The following is a 25562-nucleotide window of genomic DNA, read 5'->3' as shown; positions in this document are numbered from 1 at the left end:
GTTAAAGAGAGGGCCCCTCTCTGCCCACTCTCTCACTCTCTCTCTCTTTCTTTATCTCCCTCTCTCACGGCCGTCTCTCTCCAACGTACGCGACACATTACCCAGGCCCAGAACCCGTCCGTGGTTAGCCTCCTGGACCGTAACACGAATACGTGTTTGTTTTCTCGCGGCGTGAATACGCGCATCAGCCCATTGTCGTATCCAGTTCCCGGAGTCGACACCGGATCGTGGCCAGGCCGGACACCTCGCAGAAATAGGCGACGCGGACCTCGCGCCTACAATGCCCGGGATCTATGATACCAGGAGTTTGCAAACATGCCTGCGAAGAGCAACGAGGCTAGACTTCGGTTTCTTGGATCTACGGAATGAGACCGAGTCTTCCAACTTATTCTTCCCCTCCTCACAGATGATTGTTAGTGTAGTCGGTTTTTTCAAGATGTATATCCATTGATTCCGTCCATGTCTATGTACCTCCAAAGCCTCTATTTCGGCTCGGATCGTCCTTGTTTCGCAATCGTTGGGAAGCTCGTTCAAATGGGGAGACAGCGGCGAAGTCTCACAGGTGTCTTGATCCATGATCTTGGTGGTATGAACATTTTGAAATAGGGAGATTATCGTATCTCAAGCGTAAAGCTTTTTCTTCCGATACAGCGTATTACTAAAATCACGGTACCTTAGCATTTGAGATATCTGCGGATGAGTGTGATAAATAAAACGGTTTAGAGTAAGATCATTGATTAGTGCTAATCGCCCTGTCAATGGATTATCATCTTCTCCTGATGAATGTATGCTTGCAAGAATACGCGATGATTTAGTCTTCTAAACGCTGGTAGAATTGCGAAACATTTTCACCTTTTCCTTGCCCAATCGAACTTGAGTCTTCCATCGGTTGGTCGAATGATTTTTTTATCTTGGTATAGATTTAATAATAGTTCAGAAATTTCAGCCCATGTTTCCAGGTTACATTGGATATCAATTTGGTCTCTTGCTTTGCCAACAATACTTTTCTTAACGAACATTAACAAAACTTGTTCTTGGGAAGGAGTAGCGAGTTCAAATGCAGCATCTACTTGCTTAATAAAAGAGCGAACTTAACAAGGATTACCATCAAAAGGTTCTGGCAGTAATTTTATTAACAATTCTAAAGTAAGTCGTGTTTCTACTCGTGTTTCAGTTGTATTCGCTTCGTTTCGAAACATTTTTTAAAGGATTCTTGTATGTACGGAATTTTCCTGTCGAATATTTCAGTATTGGACTTTGCGTACTTACAATTTAGCTTGTTCTTTTCCTCTTAGACGACGATCCTCCTTGATGCTGGGGCTTCTGTAGATAGTGTCGAACTTCTGCTCCCAGTTAATACGCTCAATGATCGATCTTCGGTGTTTCCGATGATGCCTTCTTCTTTAAATATCCGTAAACCAATGAAAATTGGCACTCACGCTCAGCGAGGAAACATTCCTTTTGACAAGTGAGATTTCCCACTTCTGATACCAAATTTATGTTGGAACCTCGGATGGAACACGTATCGAAACACGATTATATTTTACAACTCGATTTATTTAAATACTCAAATACATTTCTTACTACAACGTTGGTTCCTAAGGCTATCTCGGAAGCGCGAGTGTTCCTCGTGTTTTCGGGGTGAGAGATGACCATTACCCCTTTACCAAGTGACGTTGACCTCTGACTCATTCGAACTTTGAGCATAGCAAGTGAGAGAAAATAGTGAGTAATACCGATGCTGGCTGGTTTTATCTGTTGATTAGGTGTTCTGAGTCAAGGTCAACAATTGGTCATCCATCATTACAATAAAAGTATATACGAAGACATATGAAATAATATAAACTATAATATCTACTGTATAATAATATAAATTACAATATTGACAACGCAAAGCGTAGAAAATTTACGATCGTTCGCATAAAGCTTTAATTCAAAATGATGCATCGACAGTGTCTATAGAACATACCTAAAAGACGATATCTACTCTAGTCTTCGGCTAAATTTTTTATTACTTGATTTTTATTTCGCAAGCATCTTCGTCGACGATAAACATGGACCAACAATTGAACAGATCGCATTCTCGTCACGAGTTAGCGGCGCGTACAACAGGGCGTTTCAATCTCGATACGAAGGAGGATAAGCCAATGCGGGTAATAAATTACCGCGCCTAATGTCCGCACCTAATTATTTGTCCGACCGTGTACAATGAAACGGCGAGAGCGTTGCCACGGTATTTATACTGTTTCAGCGTCTGTAATTGATACGTAACTCAGAGGTAACGAGTTAGAATCTCCGCGTGGCTCTATGGGCCTTTTATTACCACTATCTAGCTGGATCTATGGCCAATAAAATTATAGTGGCTTTCTGGTCATCGCGGCGAACGTTGCGATGGTTGAATAGGGACACTTTGTTCCGCGGAAACCGTGACAATTATCGCCGCCGAGAAAAAGAGAGACAATGATAAGGATTCACGTAAGAACGAGAAACTAACAATCGGAGGATCGAAGACGCTCGTTAACGGCGACAGACAACACCGTGCCGGGCAAGTTGAATAACCGGAGCCGAACAGTGCCACGAATTCATCAGAGAACCGGGATACGCTCGAAGCACTCGCGTGTAGCCGAAGAGGATACCAATTTTCCCGTCAAAGGATGAATCCGAAGTTAGCGTTCTGCCAAGCGACTGTCATTTCACCGCGAACAATAATCCAGGGGTTAATAGCGGCGGGCTGCCGCGAGGCCAGAAGCGGTTCGCAGCCGCTTTTGTCCTAGCTGGCGAGTTTACAGCTCGCTCTCGTCTCGCCGGGCATGAGTAAACGTGGCCAGGAAAGGATTACAGTGGCCTGTCACGCATATCTCTCTCTCTCTCTCTCTCTCTTTCTCTCTCTCTTGCTCGCTCGCTCTTTCTCCGTTTCACTCTCCGCACCACTCTCCCTCTCTTTTTTCCACGGTTCCGCTCGTCTCCGCTAGCGCGAGACCGAGCGCGTTACCCCTTTCTCCTCGCGAGTACGCTAATTAATTAGAAGTGAATTATGGATTCGCGGGCCCCGTTAATTGGATCCGACGCTCCTCCCGCGGAAACGACGCCGATGCGTGTCCGCTTCTGCGAGTTCCCCCCCCCCCCCCGCCCGGGGCCCCCTCTTGCCCTCCCCCCCTCTCTCTCTCTGCCACCTCCCTCCCTCCTACGACCAGGCGAACGAGCCGGGGCCGTGACTCCTTCGGGGCGGATGCGCCAAACGACCCGGTGTACGCTCATAACTCGTCCGCGATATCGACGTTATCGAGCGCCCCTTCGCCGGGGAGACCTCGCAGGGCCGCATCTCCGAAACCGTTCGCGACCTCTCGTCATTTTAACGCGCCAGAGACTAGAGCACAACGCTATAGTAGGTGTTTATACCTGCGTCCATAGACGCGATTTCATTTTCAATGTAATTCTTGTCAAATGCTAGATAGTTATTATCGATAACCACTGATTAGAAAATTGGCAAATATTTATTCTGGGAAATAATTTTTTCAAGAATTTGTTTACCGGTTACGGTGGAATTTTAAGTTGAGATATTGCAGGGCTTACAGCTGTCAATGATAATAAATTTAAAGACGATAAAGAGAGCATTTTTTTAATCTCTGTCTGGAAAATTATTACTCAATTTGTATCGTGCAAAGCAATAGGAAATTTTTAGTAATTTGTTCTAGTGGTTACAAGATTTGTAGTGACACCAATGAATAATTAGATAAACTAATGAATAGTAAATAAACTAATTAATAATTAGATAAACTAATGAATAGTTAAATAAACTAAATAATAATTAGATAAACTAATTAATAGTTAAATAAACTAATTAATAGTTAGATAAACTAATGAAAAAGTTAGATAAACGTCCATTTCTTTTGTCTAATGATTGAGTCGAGCATAATGCGAGTTTTTAGGTTCTTTAAATATTTATCTTGTTTTGCATCCGATCTACATATATTTGTCATGGATGCATACGATACGCAGCACAGTGATGAATAAATATTGTAGCCAGCATAGCCTATGCATTCATGATGGAACTAATAAGATACAAAATTGCGGAGGTGTGAAATAGTAGGTAATAATAACGCGTCAGCCTTGTTATGAAAATCTCGAACGTATTCCACCAAATCGTAGACATTATTAAAATCTTTTGTATCGAAATAAAATTCTACTATTCCATTTAACAATATTCAAACATTAAACGATTAACAATAAATATAAATTTTCTATTTCGTGTAGGAATTGATTAGAATCGAAAAGATACTAATCAATATACTTTCGAAAGAAATCACAGTGCTATAAAATAATCTCTGTTTTTCAACCCTAAATCAAAACAACTTGTCAAAATATCCAATCTCATTATTTCCATTCGAACGTTGTTGAAATTCTAATTACTCAAAAGAGACGACATATATCGCCATAAACATTGTGGCAAGCCTAAATGGATTCAGTCTCGTCATGCTTATTAAGTAACGCGCGTCAGTCACGTTTAGGACTCGTTTCGTTTAGCGTTCAGAGGAAATTGATGAACGCGGCTAAAAAAAACAGTGAAGCAGCAAAATCCACTGATCACCGATTCGAAATCACCGATCATCGTAGACGGGAATCACGCCACGAGAATACAAAAACAGAATTACCAAACTCCGATCTACCACGAATACTGGTTCAAAGACCATCGAACCAGGCCTCATCAGGCACAACTTTCTCGGCAATTGAATTTCACAATCGTCCACAGCGATGAGGAAGAACCGTGTCAAGGCACCGGGCAACGATTCCCCGCGCGACAAAAGTAGGATGAGGACGTAAACTATGACAGAGAGTGCATCGGATAGTCCCGGAGAGCTCTCGTCCCACGTCGATATCTTCCGTCTATGTTTAGCCTAACGAGCTGAAATCCCCGAGTCACGAGAGCTCGTTCACAGCGAAAGCGGACGCGTGTAGCGTCTAGAGAATAGTCGTTTCACAAACTGATGGATCTGCCAAAAATCCGGTCGCCTCTGTAGACACCTTGTATAAGAGAGTTCGGGGCGGCTTAAACGGCCCGCGCGCGCGCGCGCGCACACACACACACATAAGTACCGGAACAAGCGGTTCCAGGAAGCAAAGAAAATGAGGTAGCGGAGAGCGCGCGTCCCTGCCGGCTCGATAGAAAGTTCCACCCGGTTTTACCTGGTCCCCAGGTTCCCTGCTCTATCTATCTCTATCGTTTAGCCGACGGTTGCCTGGGGGAGGGCGGTGCAGCGACGATGACGCGCGCTGGGCAAGTCGTTGCCACAGCTCGCTGTTTACTTTTCACGAGCCAGCCGACCTGCGAGCAAGCAGCCAAGCAGCCAGGCAGGCAGGCAGGCAAGCAGGCAAGCAGGCAGGCAGAGGAAGGCAGGCTGTGGCGAGCAAGGAAGGTAGGCAGGCAAGCAGGCAGGCGTGCACCGGTTGTCCTCTCGCTCGTATATACTCCGGCGAAACCAGCTCGAAAGATCGGCGCGGTCAGGTAGTGCGGCGAAGGGAAGGAAGGTCCTGCTCTCGACCTCGCCGGCGCAGAGGCGAGCCGGGAAGAGTCTCGAGGCTCGAGACCGTAAATCATCGTCCCACTCTCCCCGGGTCTGCTCGAAGATGACGCATCTGATGGAAAAGGGAGGAAACGAACAGAGGAAAAAACGTCGAAAAAGAAACAGAAGCGAACGAGGCGCGCAAGGTGGGAGAGAAGAACAGGAGAAGGAAGACGAGCGAATGGGGGGGAGGAGGCCCCGGGACGACGGATCCTGTGTGTGCCTCGTTAGACCTCTCCTGCTGCTCTTATCCGAGACGATCTGTCTCCTACCCACGGTTAACCTTGAACTCGGGGTGCTCGTCGCCCAACGAGAACGACGGCGATCCTCCGGTAACGACACGGCCCCGCAGCACAGCACCACGATGGCACCGGGAGATCGTCCGTGTTCTAGCCCGGGGTCCGTCCGGTACGGTACGGTACGGTACGACCGGGGCGGAAGAGGCACTCTATGGGGGGAACCAGTTTCGGTAGACATTCGGCCAAGGTGTTGTCCACATGTGCCGTTAATTAGGAGGCCCGATGCCGACCGATTTATGGCGAGGATATGAGGTTCCCTTAATGAGGGGGTGCACACAGAGAGAGAGAGAGAGAGACAGAGAGAGACAGAGATAAACGGTCGGCGTGTTCCGTGTTTACAAGCTCTTTAAACGGCTCGTTGTCACTTAATTAGGTTCCGCGGAGGCAATACCGGACGCGTCCAAGGCGGAACCGAATCACCAAGCAAACACCGTGCCGCTGTCTCTGTCATTCTCTCACTCACTCACTCTCTCCCTCTCTTTCTCGCGCCAGCGCATTCTCCTGTTGTCTCTTTGAGTGATGGACGAGCATGACGTCGCGAAATATTCAGACACGACCCGGCCCCGCTGATAGGCCGACGTCGAATCGACTGTGGCGGACAATGTTCCGCCGGGAACGCCGCGACGCGGATATCTACAGGGACAAACGATAAATGGCACCCGCGCGCGCGGACCATTCTCGCCGGGGCTTAGACCGAAACGAGAACGGCTCCCGGAGGCGCGTGGGAAGCGTGGCTCGCGAGACAAATTGCAGAAGTTGTCAAAGGGAATGCGCAGAATCCGCGTTCCACCCGTGAAATTCCCTCCCCCGACACCGCGCGCCGGCTACAATGGAATTTATTTTCTGATGGCTCGGATGCCGCGGGACTTCGTCCCTAACCGTCCCGGGATTACTGGCCCGGCATTTCGGCCGGCGGAGAGAGAGAGAGAGAGAGGGGGGAGAGCCGAAGAGCCACGGTTCGATTCTTGTTAGACTCCGTGTGCCCTCGGGATGGGGGAGCCCTTTCAGTCGATAAGTCTGAAACTGGCTGGAAAGTATTGCCACTTTCGCGATTCTACGGAATTCCTTTGTTTTCGGGCGGCGTAACGATTCTTTTCTATTCGCGCGACCTTTGATACGGAAAATATCATTTTCTAGGAAGAGAGAACACTGTAATTTTTCAACTATTAATTTTACGTGCAATATTACGTGTAACATCACGTTTTAATATTATCTTCACGTGTAACATTATGTTTTAATATTATCTTTACTTAATATTATCATGTAACTGCAACTACAATTGCGTAAAAACATGGAACAACATTTGGACGCTCGCATACGGCGATAAACACTGTTTTTTAAAGAAATTTGATCGTTTTGAAGATATTTGATTTTTCTTGAGTTTGAAAGATTTTTCAGGTCGGTTTTCTGATAAGGTTTTATCTATACCTGGGACAAGATAAAGTGTGACGAGAGTGTACATGTTATTTTTGAGTCGTCCTGTACTCGGTTTTAGAAAGTGACTCTTGCCAATCAATGACACTCATGAATGTTAAACATTATACAGATCAAGGTTCTGAATAAATCTTCCACCTTGGCATACATAATCGACGCGCAATCGGTGCACGCTGCTACAAAAAGTTTTCAACAGCCTACTGCATTGAATACCCTAATTTTAATCCTTTACACTCGAAGGTATTTTAACTTGAGCACAGTATCTATATATTAGTATCCATATTGTATTATCGGTAATTGTAAAAATAAATAATTTGTATTGCATGCATATACAGTTGAGCCTATTCGATTATTCAATATGTACACTTTGAACAGGTTTTTAAATGTAAACCAATAATATAAAAGTTTCGAGAAAAAATTATCCAACAATTTCTAATGGTGTCTCGGTGTCGGCATTCCAATGCAAAGGGTTGTTACTTCAATCTTATATTTTATTGCTAATACACAGGAACCCTTTGAAAAATCTACGATTTATAGACTAGTATAGTATAATATTTCTGCTAGGCGTAGCAACTTCAGATCCACAGAATTCGAGACCATTAAAAGGGCAACTATCAGAGCCAATCTTTCCAATTCCATTTCGTCGTTCCATTGGTGTAACCACTTCTCCCGAGGTTCTGCGACATGCTGAACATTCAAACCAAGCGAGCATTGTCCCAAATCGCTAATCGCGGCGCAATTTTCGCCGGCTCCCAAGAAGCGTCCCCCAGGTGGCCGTCGGGGTAACGGTAAAGCGGTTAATTCCCGACCTTCACGGTCGGTTTTTGCCGCGTCCCCGAGGACCGACGGTAGCCGGCCAGCGCGAGCGCGCGCAGAGAGCGCGGACAACGGTGGTGGAGAGAAAATCAGGAGGGCCCCCTGCGCCGCCGGCGAGCGTTTGCTCTCGACGCCAATGCAAATCGCTACCGATGCATCACCGAGCTGTCAACCGTTCGTTGCTTCGCGATAAACTTTCCCGCTCGTCCGCTCGAACCGAACCGGCCCCGGCAAGGGAGAAAGAGGTCGTGCACGACCGATACGCAAGCCTGCTTCGCCCCGCCGCCACCGCCACCGCCGCGTGTACAACACGTCGGGTGGCTCTCTCGCTCGTCGAACAACACACGCGCGCGGATAGCCGCGAAATAAAATTCTCGAGCGCGGCGTGAATGGCGGAACAATGGCATCCGTCGTCCGTCGTCCGTCGACCGGCACCCGCGATCGACGATCGACGAGTCCGCGCCAACCGGGCCGTCCGACCCGGGTTAATCACTCGGGGGGGAAGGGTTGGTTAAATTTAGTCCGCGAACGGGGCGAATAACCCCGCAGCCGGGATTTATCGGAAAGATTCCGATAATCCGGCCGGCCTATCTGGCGTTTCGAAGATTACAATGGCGTACGAACCTGCGGGCCGCGTCCGCGCTAAACGGGAATCAATTCGTCGCTGAAAAATACCGGCTCTGCCTGGCACCGAACCTGTGTTATCCCGTCGAATTACAATTATACACAAATATTCCCTGTGTTAACCCTTTGCACTCCGCGCCATAGTGGATGTTACCTACCAGCGCTTGCGAACATTTATATTATTATATAGTATACGTTATATATATGTATATATATGTATAATATTATTATAATAATATTTGATTTATTTGAATTTGTAGACATCGAGGAATAGTTGCAAATCGCTAATAAACTTTAATGTTTCTTCTCTTGAGAGGAGACAACGGAGTGCAAAGGGTTAAATGCTTGGTAACAATTACCGGTATAAAATAACCTTAAATAAATCACTGTGTTTCATAAAAAGTTTAAAGTCATACAATTTCGCTCGTCAAAATTTTGTAGAAACAACTGTAACAGCATAATTTTGACCCGACGACGATTCAAAAAATAATTATAATAACTCGTTCACCAATCTTAACTCGTTTCACTTCGAACAGCTCCAATTAGAACAGAATTAAAACAATTCGAGCCGAAGACATTGTTCCGCGGATTTCCGCCGCGCGCGCGCGCCGTTGCCGCGTCCCCGAAGAGAATCGCGCCGATAGCTCGATGTTTGCCGAGCGAATGTGAATCACCCGGTCTTTCCGCACACACAGAAGAGGCCTTGTAGTAATAAAGGTATAACGATTCTTTATTAGAAAAAAGCTGCGAGATACGGGGGGCTGTAGAGAAAAAAAAAAGAAATAGTAACCGGTTTGTCGCCGATAGCGGAGACCGTCCGGCCGACGCGCGGCGTTTATCTTATCTGTTTATACGAGACGTATTTACTGTTTCAGATGATCAAGGTAGCGTTTAATCAGATTCACCGGGACACGGGAAGCACGACGATTCGAGAAGCAACGGAGTTTTCCCTTTGTTTATACTACCCGTTCGCCTTTTTCCTTGCTCCTTCGTTGCCTTTTCAATAAAAACTCATCGATTTTTCGCGGAGCAAACACCGGGGAATCCGACGATTTGTTTTTCGCTGTGAAACACAGGTAGATAACGAGCTTCCGCGAGATAGCCAAGATTGCACAACACGGCTTGAAGTTACGAGTCTGGAATAAACGCGAGTAACCTCTTCCTTGGGCGAGTTTCACGGCGTGCTCGTGAATTTTTATCGAAATTTCTCTTGGGTGTTGGAAAAAGGGACCCGAAATCACCGCTCATTAACCGGGGAAAAAAAAGGCAAACAATTACGCTCTATCTTATCGGTGCCGAGTTTCAACTTTATCAGCTGGCTCGATATCGGTGAGCGGAGAACTTTTCGATCGCTTTGACCGTGCGTGACACGCTGCCAGCTCGAAACCCATCGATTCCACGCGACTGACAGCGCGCGGCGGCGGCTCGCGGATCTTTTTCCGCGGGATTATTTCGCGTCGACGCTTTCAGGTGAATGCGAATTTACAGGTAACGCGCGCGGCGCCTCTCTCTCTCTCTCGCTCGCTCTCTCTCTGAGGAAGCTTTCCGCCATTCATCGGGATTGGAAAACGCGAGCTTGGACGCGGTACCCGCGATGAAAAGCTGATGAAGACCCCGTCTGCGAGCATCGAACGGGAGCTTTATTGGACGGGATAATGCGCGACTATGGTCGCCGGGCACAAGGCGCACGGTTGTTCCATATTTCCCGGAAAAACGCCAAGTCGACGACCCGGGGCCACCTGAACGCTTGGAACATCGTTTCCTCGTAGTCGCGATTCCTTTTAATTACATCGAATCGATCCGCGACCGAACGAACTGTTTAATCCGACGCCGCGATGGTTATCAAACTTTTCTTTGCGCCGCTGGAAACGCCGAGTCAGGGCGTTCCCTGCACGGTCTCGGATTCGGAAGACCTGCCCGTCGCCCGCGGAAGACACCTGTCCAATTAACGCCGCTCCCCGGGGTACGTCTACGGCTGAGTAGCAAATCGTAGGGAGCAAAGCGTCTCGAATTGTTTCGCGAAAAGATTCTGCGGAGTGTTGGATGATCGGTGGTACCCTTGTACAGAGGACAGCGCTATTTTCGCTAGGATGTTTGCATCGTAAATTTAATACAGATTCGAAACGCGAAACATAATTAAATCGCGGATTTTATGTGTTTATGTACAGAAAGCGTAGGTGGAACATAATACTGTTATATCATTTTCAAGCTATCGGATATGTTAAAGAAAAAGACGAATTTTTATTTTACTTTGGTTTGTTACAATCTTTAATTTGCAGAGAAAATCGTAATTTAGGTATAGTCACTCAATCCAGTAGGCTGTTTTTTTTCTATTTCTGATGTCTAGATTTAGTCAAGATAGAAATTGTATTTTATATGAACATGTATTTGTCTCGAATTTGTTTCAGTAGATTTTTTATTCAGTATACACATTCTCTGAGCATTGTCGAAGCAAATGTAACGCGGAGAAGCTTCTAACAGGCTAAATAAATTAACCTGTCCTTGCAGTGCCCAATGCAAATATGCGATAACTTAATAAAGTGGTCAATAACGTTGAATTTTTTATAAAAGAAAATTTTTGAAAATATCCTAGCATTTTCCTCAGAAAACCAGGTCGAAGTGCAACTTTTAAACAACGAGAAAAGCGTCGCAACGCTGATCTATTATGGAAATAATTAGCTCCTTATCCGCAGCAGATACGCGACGCTGAAATGGCGACGATGGTTGAGAGAGAGACTGGACAGCCGCCGAATAAAATTACAAAACGTGATTCGGCTTACATACCGTCAAGGTGTTTCACTGGAAAAGGATAATTAATACAGTCGAGCTAAAACGAATTACCAAACCAGCGTGTCTAAAAAGCGGCAGAGAAACGAGGCCAGAGGGTCCCGATCGACCCAGTGGCGAGAGCCCCCCCGATCAATCTCGATTCCCCGGGTTGGCGCCGTTTCGCAAAGCGGATCTCTCCCGCGTCCGACACGTCGTCTGTTTTTCGCGGTCGAATTATTCAAATGTAATCGACGCGGCCCGAGAGATCCGATCGCCGGCTAGCAAACAGGCTCGGCTGCGCCAAGTACGGTGTCTTATCACTTGGCCGGGAACGGGAGTCGCCGCGGCTGCCGCCTAAAAACAGCCCGTCGAACGGGGCGCGCGGAGCAAGTACGTCATTATTTTGCGGCTCGTTTAAGGAAACGGTCGGTTTTTCGAAACGCTGAGCCGGAAAAAAAAATGGAACCTGTTCGCCGGCGACGTGCGTCGTCTCTCCCTCGATCGCAGAGCGCAACACGTGCTACCGTATGCAAGTCGCGGCAGGACGCGACCGGAATTTCCTGCGAGAAAGAATTCTTATTTCGCCCCGGCGACCGCTTTCCCTCTCCGAACGGTCTGGAAACGACGACCTCGCCGACGACAGGGACACGACACGCCGACCGTGGGGAGGAGGAGAGCGTGTTTAATTGATCGCGGACAAAGCGAACTCTACCGATCCGTCGTCCCGTTGACCAATAGGGGAGCCCGCGAGGTCGTTTCTTCTGACGCGCAGAGCCGCGCGGTCGCCTGCGCCGCTTCTTCTTCTTCTTCGGGGCCCGGCTCCGGCCGAGGAAAACATTAATTAAGACTCTGTGTTCCGCCGATCGCGATTCTACGGACCGGATCACGGCTATCGCGAAACCACCGCCGAGCGCGGCCGCCTCTTTGCTCAAACGTGCTAAACGGATCGTCCACGCTTCAAAGTTCGCCTTCGCGGAACTACCGGCTCTTCCTTCCTTACTCCGTCCCGCAGCTGCATCGAGAAAACGGGCTGCATCGGCGAGAACGACGAGAACGACATCGGCGCTTCACCGTTTTTCGAGGAACCCCGGCGAGAAACGCGGCTTCTCGCGCGCGGGCTTTAGGGTCGTTCGAGGTCGTGGGGGAAAAAAGTTTTTAGGGGCTCTTCGAGGGGCTCATGATTTTTCGAACGGGGTCGCTGGGTGAGTGGATTTATGCTACGCGTCTTTTTACTGCCCCGGTTCCGGGATACCGGGATTACCCCGATGCGGCTGTTTCGAAGATAAATATACGAAATTATGGTCTTCGGGATTCATGGGGGTAGTTTAGGAGGCGAAGTTGGCGGACATCGTTCCGCGAGTCGGCCAACCCTACGGACGTTTGAGATGGCTACTGTGAGTCTACGTGTCGGTTTTAGTTTCAGCTTTTTTTGGAGAGAACTGTAGCAGAGTTTTAACGCGTTGGTCATTATTGTGTTAACGATTCTAACTGAATGATCGAATGAAAAATGCAATTCATACAAAATTCTAAAGAAACAGGAGACAAGAAAGGTTTAGTATAGAAAGTGGCGATACCAGATTGTCGCGATATTATTATTCCCTTGCACTATGTTTCCTTCCATATTGTATTAATTAGCACTTATTTGTCGTTCATGTTTTCCTTAATAGTACAATACACTATTTCCTTTAATAGACAATTCTTGTTTCATTAATTGTCTTTACGTGCGCTCGTTTTCAGACTTTGATGACAGAAGAAATAAATTTGATTTCGATTCAAAATAAATTAATAATATTCATCTTTAGTAGATCTTGCATGGAATTTGTATCACGAGTCTGCCTCGTTATTATAGTTCAAGGGGTTAAAGGGGTTCAAATGTTTCATTTGAACGTAAAATGGAAGTTTCACTTAAAAGTTAATAGAACAATCTACAACCCCTTGCAATCAAAGATTCAGCTATTTACTGAAACATCCATATAACTATAACAGCTAGTTCGAATATACTTCAACTGTACTATACTATAGATTAACAGAATTTTCCAATCTCATCAATTTTAAGATAGAAGAAACCAAACGGAGTTTCATCCCCGCCGATAATATTGCTCGCGGTGCAAATAAAAATCGTATTAAACTCAACCGAGAGCTTCGGCATCGTCCGAGGTTAAAGTCCAACCATAACTTCGAAACGTAAACTCGCTGCTCCGGTAGAAAAAAAGATCACCACGTACGACGGAGTCTACCCGGCGGAAGTAAAATAGTGGCCGCGAAAGTCGCGTTTCTTTCGAGGGAATACGCTCCGGAATAAAACCGGAGGGTTATCGAACGTTAAATAGAATCTCGCGATCACCCACAAAGACGAATCCCTCCCCCCAGTCGAGTGGATCGTTTGGGAATTGGATTCGACGGCGAGCTTCGGGCGGGGGTATCGATTCGGAAAAATTCGAACTGTCGGCAGGAAATACGGCGGTCGGGTGTATCCACACGCAGACACCATCGGCTGGAAAGACCGTGCAGGGAAAATCTTATGGTGGCGGTGACGACGTTCCTTCGTTGGCACACGGTCGATAGGGGCCGCGCCGCCACTCCACCCAACCACACCGTCATTCCGCGCCCACCATCCAAGGGTTCCCCTTGGAGAAGGCTTTCCGACCGTACGCTATCGACCCAACAGCTTCCCTCCCTCCCTCCCTCCCCCCCTCCTAACCCCGGTCGCTGCTAAACCGCGAAATTTTGACCTAGCCCAAAAAACGAACCGGCGCGGCCGAAGCTGGAAAGAAAACGAACGAGCCAAAACGACGCTTACAAATTGTTTTATCCGGCTCTGCAAGCCGAGTTTCCCCATTTAAGAGCCGCTTGCGATGCAAATGCGATTGAAATTGCCTCCGGCGCTCGCTGAAATTGTTTTCTCGCCTCCGTCCACCTCCTTCCCTTCCCCCTTGCGTTATGAAAAGAATTCCCCGTCCGACAGAGGTAAAGCGATTAAGAAATCGCGGGACGTCAGGTTGCGTACTCCAAATTAGACGTTTGAATTTTCATCGGATTTTATCGCGGAAAGTTGCGGAACCTCGGACACGGTTGTACGAGGACTCCGGGTTCCATTTATTCGTCTTTGATACTTCAACCTCTTGCGCTACGATGTCTTTCACAACTACGCGGATTACCACTTTCTCGACTTTAATCATTTCCTTGATGACACGTGAAGATTTCCGGGTTATTCCCAGATTTGTGTAACAGAGGATTCAGATTTTTGTTACGATTTAACAGAAATTATTAACTCGTTATTATAGTGCAAGGGGTTAAACTGCAATTCAAACAAAAGTATTTGCTCCACGAATGTTCTAACCTGTTGAAAGGGAAATGAATTTCTAGCTGAAACCTGTTCGAAGAACCACCGTCTAGATTACGTGAAAATGGGAACTCGAACAGACTAATTAAAGAACAACTATTAAGTTTCTTGGATCGAGCATCCCTCTGTCGAGAAACGATGTTTAAGCCGCGTAATAGGACTTTTAACATGTCGACGACGTATAAACGGATCTCTCTGTACCGGGCGGTGTCAGCGGTGCACGATCCGGTTCAGCATAAAGGATCAAGCGATCGTCTTTGAATTTCAAGGATTGGGAAGGCGTCGCGCTTCAAAAGAGCGAAACGCGATCCTCTTCTTTGATACTTCGCGGGTACGGGTCTCGAGTTTCACCTTCTCTCTCTCTCTCTCTCTCTCTCTCTCTCTCTTTTTCTCTCTCCCCGGTTCCGCTTTCGATCATTCTCGCGCGCGGCGCGATCGACGCTGGAAACCGGCGAAGCTACTTATTTCGAGCGCGCAAACGGTTCTCGGAACCGTGCCGAGAAGACAAAGAGGAAGAGCCAAAGGGGGTACGTATTATCGCGCGGGCAGCGTGGTTTTTTTCACCGTGGATACCCGCGCGCGTAACGTGATACCGCAGCGCGCGCGCGGAAAATACCCGCGCAAAGTTTCACCGGTGCCCTCTCTCTCTCTCTCTCTCTCTCTCTCTCTCTCTCTCTCTCTCTCACTCTCTCTTCGTCGACGCTGCCGGCCGACAAAGTGGCTCCGCGATCCTTATCGCGACGCGTATCCCTTGCCAAGCGGATTCGCCGGCTCGTTCGCGAAAGCCTTAAAAAGCCCTGGTAACGTTCACCAGTTTCGTGTTACCTTCGGGCCAGCGTTCAAAAAGGCCCGCGGCTACGCGATCGACCGCCTAAACAAATATCGCCGGAATCACGTTTTCTTGATATCGTCTCCGCGGCAATGATCCGTCGAAACGAAATATTATACTTTTGTGTGTTAAACGAAACACCCCCGTTGAATTGACAATTTTTAGATGGACGAGCAGAATGTTGGATTTTCATGCGCGAGGCATGCGTTTTATTTCGTCGAGATTAATATTAAGCTTTAATGAGCATAGTATGAATATTGCATTTTTGACAAATATAGAATAATAAAAAATTTACAAGAGGCTGTTATATTTTTTAGAATTTATTATAATTAATCGAGGATGTTTGATTTCGCATATAGATTCACAATTTGGAATTTTGGACAATCGTAGGAATTCAAATTCAAATTGACATAAAATAGAGCTTAATTAAATCATTTAAGTATCCAACGAAATTGGAAATTTTCTTAAATTCTTCAACATATAAGAAATAAATCCAAACCTCTTTAAATTTGTCAATGAATAACGGAATATAAATTATGTACTAAACTGAACAACAAGTATATCTAGTAACACATATAAAAGATAGTGAAAACGGGATATAAAATATAGCCGGCGAACGAGTGAAAGGAGCGAAATTTAAAAAATATAAATTCGTAGTGAAATGTACAGTTTCGTCGCAGAGCACTCCGCGTTTAAACGAAATAGCCGATGTAAAGGCAGATGCGGTGAAAACGTGAATAGCTCCGTCACAATATGATACTGTGGTCAATGTGAAAACGTGAATTGGAAGACTGTGCGCATTGGGCGGGAATAATGGCATTCCCTCCCTATAAGTGTGCGCCCGGGACTGGTATGGTAACCATAGAGAGCACAGCAGACACGATTGTACGACGTTCATTGACTGGCTCGATAGAATTGATCACGGTTTCGTCCGTCGTTCCGAAGAGAGCACTTTATTTATCGTTTTACGAGCAAACCAATAACGTGACAACTTATTTCGACGAGCCTAGTACAACTTCTATACTCGATCGAATCTCTATTTGAAACCTTTTAGAAGATTGCCACGATAGCAAAATTATTTTTCCTGAATGAAAAGCTAAGATTTTGATTTTAATAAAATCTGCGAATTAAAGCCTTTTAGGAGATTCAAGTAAAAGTAAAATATGTTTTCTTCAATAAAAAGCTAAAATTCTGATTCAATCTACGAAGACTATTCTTTTCATAATGAAAACTTTCGATTCTGATTTCGATCGAAAAGAAAGCTTTTCAGAAAACTGTCACAAAAGCGGACTATTTTTCCTGAATGAAAAATCCATCTAAGATCTTCGAAATTTTCAGCAACCCCTATCCGAGGTTCTAATGTCGATTCTACCGCTAGATAAGCCATCCAGTGACACTGTCGCAAAAATAAAATATTTTTCCTGAATGAACCCTGGAGTCGAGTGCCGCGCGCAGATTCGGGCCTCATTCAGTTTCCCGATACAGGAGAAGATCCAGTTACAGGGCTCGCATTTAGGCGGGAATATATCGAACAATGTTCAGAGCCACGGAGGCGCGCACCGTGTACCCCGTTCGGCAGAATTTCCATCGCGTGTCTCCCCGGCGTGGCACAGGAGCCACTGGTAGACAACAAAGGAACAATTCTTTCCCTTCGGTCGCTATCTCCTTTATTTATCTATCGTTCATTCGTGGAACCGAGAACCGAACCAGGGATTCCTCCTCCTCCGAAGAGTTACGATCGCCGATCTGGCCAGGATTCACGGAGCTCCCCTGACCTTTCGAAGGGGACCTAGCCCTACCCTCCGTCCCTCTCACCGTCTCCCTCTTTCTCTCTCTCTCTCTTTCGCTCTGCACTCTCTCTCTCTTGCTCCCGTCTTCGTGTTTCGATGCAGATTCCAGCCGGGGTTCTGGTCGAACCACGGAGGAACGAACGAGAGAAGAGCAGGAGAGAGGAGAGAGCCGGTGTGTGGAAGGTAGAGAACAGGCAGCCGAGAAATGGCCAGTAACCGAATGGAGAAACAGGAGAGAAAGAGAGAGAGGGAGATAAAGAGATGGAGAGAGAGGGAGTCGTCTCGCAACTGGTGTTAACTCGCATGGCTCCGGGAGAAGACGACCACGACTACGTCGACGGCCAGGCTACGAGGAGCACACGGCCGGCCATTTTTTTCGGCCCTTTTGCGGCGCACACCCGTTATGCAGATACATACGTGGTCCGCAAGCAGTATTCCGCGAATCGTGTGCGGCCCACACGGACCAAAGAGAGAGAGAGAGAGACAAAGTGAAAGAGAACGCTACGAGCGACAGAACTCGGGATCGCGCAAATTATGCGGAATTGTGTAACCGCGGGATGAAAAGTGGGCCTCGCGCGCGTAGGAAAGTTGCGTGGGAGGCTAATCGAGGCGAGTGTCGCGAAACCGAGCGAAAAATTTCACCGGCAGCCTTGCGCGACGCGCCGCGTTCTTTACGGTTGCAGAAACTCGACGCGATTTGGCAAACTCCGCTGAAGTTTACGGAGGCTGCGATCGAATTTAGAGGATAAACAAGAGATTTTTAATGGTTTTTCTCGGCTGTTGAATCATGAGATTCGTTATGGAATATTACGAATTTTTGTAGAATTTAAAATTGTTATTCAGAGTAGATTTGATATCTTTTTTCTGACAGCTTGCGTTACCTGTTAGTTACAGGTAATTCTGTTAACCCTTTGCAGTCGGAGCCGTTTTAACTGGAAATCTAAAATATTTCTTCAGACTTACAGTGTTTCCATTTTATATAACCTGGAGCATTTTATACGTTATAAAATTGAATTTTGTGACTTATGTAACAGATAATAGCTCTTAACAACTTTTTCAATATCAGTAAATTTGATTATTTTAAAACGTGGCATGATGATTTTCAAAGGCGCCTGAGAGTCGCCATTCAACCGCCAAGGGTTAATATTTTATTTATTGATTATTGACCAAAATACCACTAAAAATAGTTACATCACAACCCAAAATAATTTTTACTTTACCAAACTCACTTACGTTGAAAAATCTGTCAAAATTGCCACTGTTATTCGAATCGTTAAACTCGATTCCAAATACATAAAGCGCACTAATAAATCATATACAATGTAAACAGCATAGATCAAAAAGACTATTCAAGATTCAGAGTTAAAATAGCTTCAAGCGTAAAAGCTTGATAGTCCAACGCTTGACCGACTTACAAGTAGCACCATTTCGATTTTCCCATCCATCAAAAAATGATTACCTCCGCTAACAACCGAAAAGGTATCCACCCAAAGAACCGATAGATATCGCAACTGCCGATAAAAGGACCGAAGGTTATTCGAAAATAGACGAGAAGCGTGTCCCGGTCGGCGAGAAGTTGACTCAGCCCCGTGGCACACGCGTGCATCGAAAGTGCAGGGAGAAGCCGGGCGAGGAGCAGCTCGGAACAAAAACGTGTACCGTTCACGCCATTAATTTTGCAACGGAGCCTATTGAAAGGCAATTGCTTAGAGATACTCGATGTTTTTCCGACGAGTGGCGTAACGGAGCAACGATATTCAAATCGCGTAAGCCGGGACGAGGTCGGTAACCCACATAACGTAACACCACCGCCAATGGGACCGGTTACGGGACGGGGGGAGGGGCGGGGGGTTACACAGGCCGAACAAACACGCGTCTTATTAAAACGAAACCGCCGGAAATGAACCGAGACGTCCCACACGCGACGGATCGATACCGATGATCCGCGAGAGAGATCCGATCGAGGCCGGCGGCGACCGGCCCGCGCGAATCGGTCGCGCGAGCGACGACGAGAGCCTCTCTCGTTCTTTCTCCGTCCCGTCGCGCGGCCCACGCGGCTCGTCGAACCTCCGGCGTCGTCGCAATCTCGTCTCTACACGATGCGTATTTATTGCGTTAATTACAACGCCCCGCTTTCGCTTGTTATAACGCCTGCCACGGTTATTGTGAGCGCGGCGAGAGGAGGCGGGCAGGGACGTCGGGGCGGCGTGGGTGGTGTGTTGCTCGCAGGACAAAAAGGGACGGGGAGTTGGCGATGGAAGGGGCAGTCGTCGGTGGAGGTGGGGGTGGTGGCGGTGGTCGGGCGGTGTATCGCCACGAGGGGGTTGAATCGGAGCGCGGTCCCCGCTCGTCTAGCTCCCGCGAGGCGAGCGCGCGCGCGCGCGCGAACGTCGCTTTTTTTCTCGCGCGTCGTCGAAGCATTGTGGTTAAATGAATTATTTTTTAACGAGGCGACATTATGCCCGCGCCGGCGTTGTTCCTCCCCGTTGTTTCGCGGAAAAACTTGGCGAACGTGTCTCGCAATACGGGACTTTTTCTCTCTCTCTCTCTCTTCGCCATTCTCTCCTACCCCGGGCGAGCACTGAACGCTTTTCATGTCGCGCGTCAACCTCGCCGAGCCCCGCGCGCGCCACCACCGACTCCTCTCCTCTCCTCTCTTCTCTTCGCTACTCTCTTCGCTTCTTCACTACCCCCTCCCCCCTTCTCTTCCCCCCTGTACCCGGTGCTGCCGCTCTTTTCCTTTCGCCCCCTTCTTCCTTTACCACCTCCCTTCTTTCTCTCCCTTTCCGGCGAGAGCACAGTCGTTTGCCCGGCGCGCGAACACACACACACAGGGAGACGCGGAGAGAAGAAGCGTACGCGACACACCGTCCCTTTGACTCTTCCCTCTGGTGGGCAGGTGAAACCGTAATCGACGTACGCCAGGCACAACTACCGCTCTGTTCCCGTTCCCTCTCCTCTACCAGTCTCGCGATAGAAGCCCGCAGACGGTGGATTAACCTTTCCCCGACGAAGACGAGCCCCGCGCGCGCCGTGCCGTGCCGCGTCGACGTCGTCGCTGTTCCATCTCGCGTAATGAAATCACGCGTTTCAAGGACGAATGGAGCAGCGTCAAGGAATTAATTGCACGAGCGTGTGCCGGATACTAAGCACGAATTGAATTCGGGGGGAGGGGGAGGAGGAGGACAACTCCGTGCGCGTCGCTGAACGTGTCTCGCTTGTCGAAAATTGACCATTGTCTTCTTAACGCTTTAACGACTGCTAATAACGTCTTAACGACTGCTAATCACGCTTGAACGGAGCCTGGTCGTTTCGACCTGGACGCGGTCGGCAATTTTTCACGCTCGTCGATATTGAAATATCCTTAGGACGACACGTCGAGGCGGCGTGGCGTTCGGCTTATAAAACACGGCTTCGGACCGTCACTCGGTTTGTTTATGCACCTTGATTTTCTATTGATGGCTCGCGCCGTCCCGTTCGTGTAAAACGTTTCCAGCGGGCTCTATAGAATTGGCGACGTTAGAAAAATAATTAGCGTGGCGATGAACGCGCCGTAAAGAAGAAGCATAAATCTCTCCAAGGATAACGGCGGCGTGTGTGCACATTTAATTTAATCGCGACAAGCAAGCTCGACGGTTACACCTGCGAACAGTGTTTCTTTTAATTTACTCGGGATTATGGTCGTCGCGTTTGTACTACCCCCTCCATCGCCCCCTGCCGTATCTATCTCTTTGACTCGCACGCCGCGTGGCTTCGCGTCGACGATTTTCCCATTTTCGCGCTCTCAATGCTCGCCTAATAAATACGGTGCTCTGCGTAATTACGGGCACGAGGTAACTTATACATTGTTAACACTAGGTTTACGGAGTAATAAAAGCAGCCGTTTTATATTTGTTTATGAAAGTAACGATTTATTCTAATCGTTAATGTAATCGATAAATAAATAAATATAAATAATTATAGTAAATATAATCGATAAATAAGCAATAAATGTATCTTTAAAATCTGAATTATAGCACGTTAACAAATCAGTGACCCGTCATTTTGACGGATTCCGTAAATCTAGTGTTAATGACATTTGAATGATAGAAAATGTACATTTGTGTATTTTTACGTTCTATTATTCCTGATATAGACAGAATGTTCCTGACATAGAAATAATGTTTCTAATATAGAAATGAGGTGGATTGCGGGAATAAATAATTATTCTTTCTACCACACTCGATTTATCGACACGCGAGACGTCTATAGACGAAGAGTGACGCCGAGGCGAGAGAAGGAAACGCCTCGGCGACGACCAGAAGAAGATCGCTCGTCGATCGTCACCTCTCGAACGGATCGATTACAATTGCGCCGCTGGTAACCGTGAACGAACGGTCGCTACAGAAATAATGTTTTTAATAGAAATAATGTTACGTTTAAATATCACCGAATATGTACGTATCGCTTTTAATCTATAATTATACACGTCCCGGCAGATGCCACTTTTAAACAGCATAATTTCCTTAAAATTGTACATTTCTCGATGAGACAGATTGAAGAGTGTCCGAGAAAATGACAGGGTCGATAATGGAGCGAAATTTGCTCGACCTGTTCGAGCAATGATGAAACAGCGTGCATTAAGAACGAAGATAAATAGCAAGAGATTGTTACGATATTAGCAGCGGACGATCGTGCAGACGATGGGATCTTATAAAGACACCGTCCGACGACTTCGCGGCAGAAAACTCGCGAAATTCAGAGCGCGGCTCGCAGAGGAGACCGCTCGGCCGCGAATTCATCGTCGCAGACGATAATGCGCAATATCCCCGGAATCGTTAAAAAGCCGATACAGAGAAGATAATGAAGGGAATCCGGAGATGATGAGAAAGGCTCGCCCCAGCGAGACGACCGAGGGATAAAAAGTGTCCGTCAAATTGTCTTCAATTAGAGCTCCATCGATGTTGAATAAATTTATAAGCACCGCGGGCTCGATCGATACGAGGCGAGGCGGCCCCCGGGTTTGAATGGAGGGCGCCGATCCAGGATTCAGATGATAATGACGCGCGCGCGCGCGCGCGGTATCCCTCGCGTCCCTTTCCCATTCTTTATTTGCCTTTTCCTTTTCAATTTCTTCTTCTTAGCATTGAGAAACAGCGAGCGAGCGAGCGAGAGAGAGCGAGAGAGAGAGAGAGGGAGAAAGAGGTAAGCGCACACTTTTCAAGAACAATCGAGCCGAAGGCACCGGTGTAACCATTGTCCGTCAGTTGAAAGCGTGTCACGGCCTCAAACGCGCCGTTTCGTTTCCGTTTCGCGCCCTTTCCAAACATTTTCCTTTCTTTCATTAAGCGGTCTTTTCACGCTGACTTCGGGGTGACGGGAGGGGGGGCAACGATAGATAGAACGAAAGAGAAAGAAAGAAAGAGGGAAGAAGGGGGGGAGGTTGAGAGAGAGTGAGAGAGAGAGAGAGAGAAGACAAGAGAGATCCCGACCGTTCACCTTCGCCTTTCATGGGGTTTCACGGGTCGGGGAGTCGCCGAGGGTGGACCAAAAAAGGCCATGGATTCTCCGGGAACCCGTTCGCATAATGGGAGCCACCTCCAGATGTAGGTTTACCGGATACTAAAGCGTGGAACGCGCTTTTTTGCCCGGCCCAAGTGGGACGACGCGCGAAACCACGTCGATAATGACTCGGCCGTCTATTCGAGCGCCGCGTGCCCCGATCCTCCTCCTCCTCCTCCCGGCGACGACGCTCCGGGGCTCGCCCGATCATCGGCCGAGGCCCACCGGGGCCCCGAGGGGGAAAATGAGACGGCGAACAAGCGAAGGGGCGAGCCGTACCGGGGGGAGAGAGAGAGAGAGAGACGGAGAAAAAAGAAGAAATTACAAATAAAAAGCGGAAAGTTCAATCAAAGTAACAGGTTACGCGACGAGGACCGCGCGCGCGCCGTCGAGATATCCTCGTTCGCTGCTTTTCTGCTCGGAAGGTCGGGAAAAAAATGTGCCGACATCGTGTTGCGATCGATGCTAAAACATCCTCGGATTCAGAAGATCGTCAATACGGAACTCTCTACCTTCGCGAAGGCTGCTCTCCGTAGCGAATGCTACCAAAGAAGAGAGGCAAAAAAGATGAGTCGGATGTTTCTTGAACTGAGAACTTAATCCCCGGACGGCCGGTGCCGTGTCTCGAGGCCTTGTCTCTCGAGATTTCGCCCGATCCCGTTCTAATAAGCGCGATTCGATCGCGATCTCGCTCGTCGTTTAAGGCTGCTTTATGTATACACGTGTACGGCGTGGCACTTGCGATAGCGTGGATATAAGACGTCACTTTTCGTTCGATTACTGCCTGACGAGCTATGAATAAATGAGCAGAAATAAACGAACGAATGATGCGATAGTTTAACTAAAATATTGTAATGGTTTAACTAAAATATTATAATAGTTTAACTAAAATAATCGTAAGAATTTCCTTGACGAATAACTAACGCTGAAACTAGGGTTTCATCTATACTTCGGTTCTACAACCATTTCACCTCGTTAGAATATTTCTGCGAAATTCTATAATCAGATCAACGTCGATCTTAAAAACGTGTACCCAGAAACGTGTACGTGTTTGCATGCGTGGCCGTTGTAAAGTCATCAAAAGCACACGCCTATCAAGGCTACAGTTTCATACATCTCGGTCAATTCAATTTATTAAGGGGTAACCGCGCGTAATGTCGCTTTATTCAGATTGACATTTCGAGTGGTTGCCGAGAAATTAATATATACGTGGCCAAACACCGAAACAAAACGGAAGCTCGTGTACGCAACATCGAAACGGTTTGCTAACAATTTCACGTCTTCCGATGATAGATCGTTGAACGCGATCCGACTGACATCATTATTCGAATTCGTTTCGTCCGGAATAGCAGTGCGGTTCAATTTGTCCCGGGTTACGTTACGGCGCGTCGTAAATTAATCACTCCATTACCCGGCGGCGTCATTACGCACAAAAAAATCAATTACTTAACACGTATGTCCGCGACAGGCGCGCTTCAATGGACCCAAACACATCGTCCGGCGTAATTGAATAAAAACCGGAAAGCCTCGCGGCCAGCGGTGTCCGCTTCGTCGCTCGTTCTAATCCGGCCACCGTGGAGGAAACAGAAGAAAACGACGAAAAAAAGGGGAGACCGTGGAGACGGCGGGAGAGCTAGAGAGCGGAACGAGCGAACGAGAGATAGAGAGAACTGCTAGAGAAAAAGAGAGAGAAAAAGCTAGAGAGAAAGAGAGATGGAAAGACAGAGAAAGAGAGACAGAGAGAAAAAGGGAGGGAGGGAGGGGGAGGATAGCACGAAGAGAATCCGAGCGTCGTTTATCTCCGGGCCTTTTTACGACTATCGTTGCGGCTTCCTTCCTGCCCTGTGTCCCGACGCGACGCTCTCGTTAAATTTGCACCAGGCCGCGCGAGCGCGCGACTGCGATATTTGCGGCCGGTACAGACTTTTTCTTCGCCGGCCCGCGAAGAGTAACCCGTCGGGAGAAGCCGATATTTATACCCGGGCTAGCGGTTCGAACGGAAACGCGCTGGACGATAAATCGCCGCGCGCGCGCGCGCTCGCCTCACGGAATCCGCTATCAGATATTCGAACGTCTTCGATAACGTTTCGAAGAATCTAAGATTGTAACGGGCTCTACCGTCGCTCGTACCCGGCGAGGAAAACGACGCGCACACCGCGCCGCACAGATCATCACGCCCAGACGGATTCCGTGAATTCTTGCGAGACTTTTCTAGTACGAGAATTTACTGCCGGTCTCTTATCGCGCAACCTAACCACTGATCGATGTACGCCCCTTCATAGTCGAGATTAAAACTTGTTTTCGCAACTGAAAAAAATCTCGAGTGTCCGATCTAAGGTCTTGTATCGTGAATTATTAACGATTGAAACTCCGTGGTTCGGGATCGCTGATTTATGGGGAACAGAATCGATCGTGCGCCATTATATTTATTACTTTAACGCGGTGAATTCAACCATGAATGTCGTTTTTCGTGTTCGGTGTTTGTTAACTTTCAGAGAATTTCGAGAAATACCTCCACGATTTTGGTATACTATTTCTAGAGATATTAGATGCTAT

At 47.5% G+C, this 25562-nt stretch overlaps 1 protein-coding gene across 3 annotated transcripts in view; it reads right to left on the bottom strand.

The window, feature by feature from the left end:
• The window catches only part of Fz2 (frizzled 2), a 205940-nt gene that overhangs the window by 25656 nt on the left and 154722 nt on the right, over positions 1 to 25562 (bottom strand). The gene's annotated exons all lie outside the window — the stretch shown is intronic.

Source organism: Augochlora pura, chromosome 6 (genome assembly GCF_028453695.1).
Source record: "Augochlora pura isolate Apur16 chromosome 6, APUR_v2.2.1, whole genome shotgun sequence".
Taxonomy (NCBI): Eukaryota; Metazoa; Arthropoda; class Insecta; order Hymenoptera; family Halictidae; genus Augochlora; species Augochlora pura.
The sequence above is the reverse complement of the archived record's forward strand: the minus strand, read 5'-3'. Positions and strand labels throughout refer to the sequence as shown.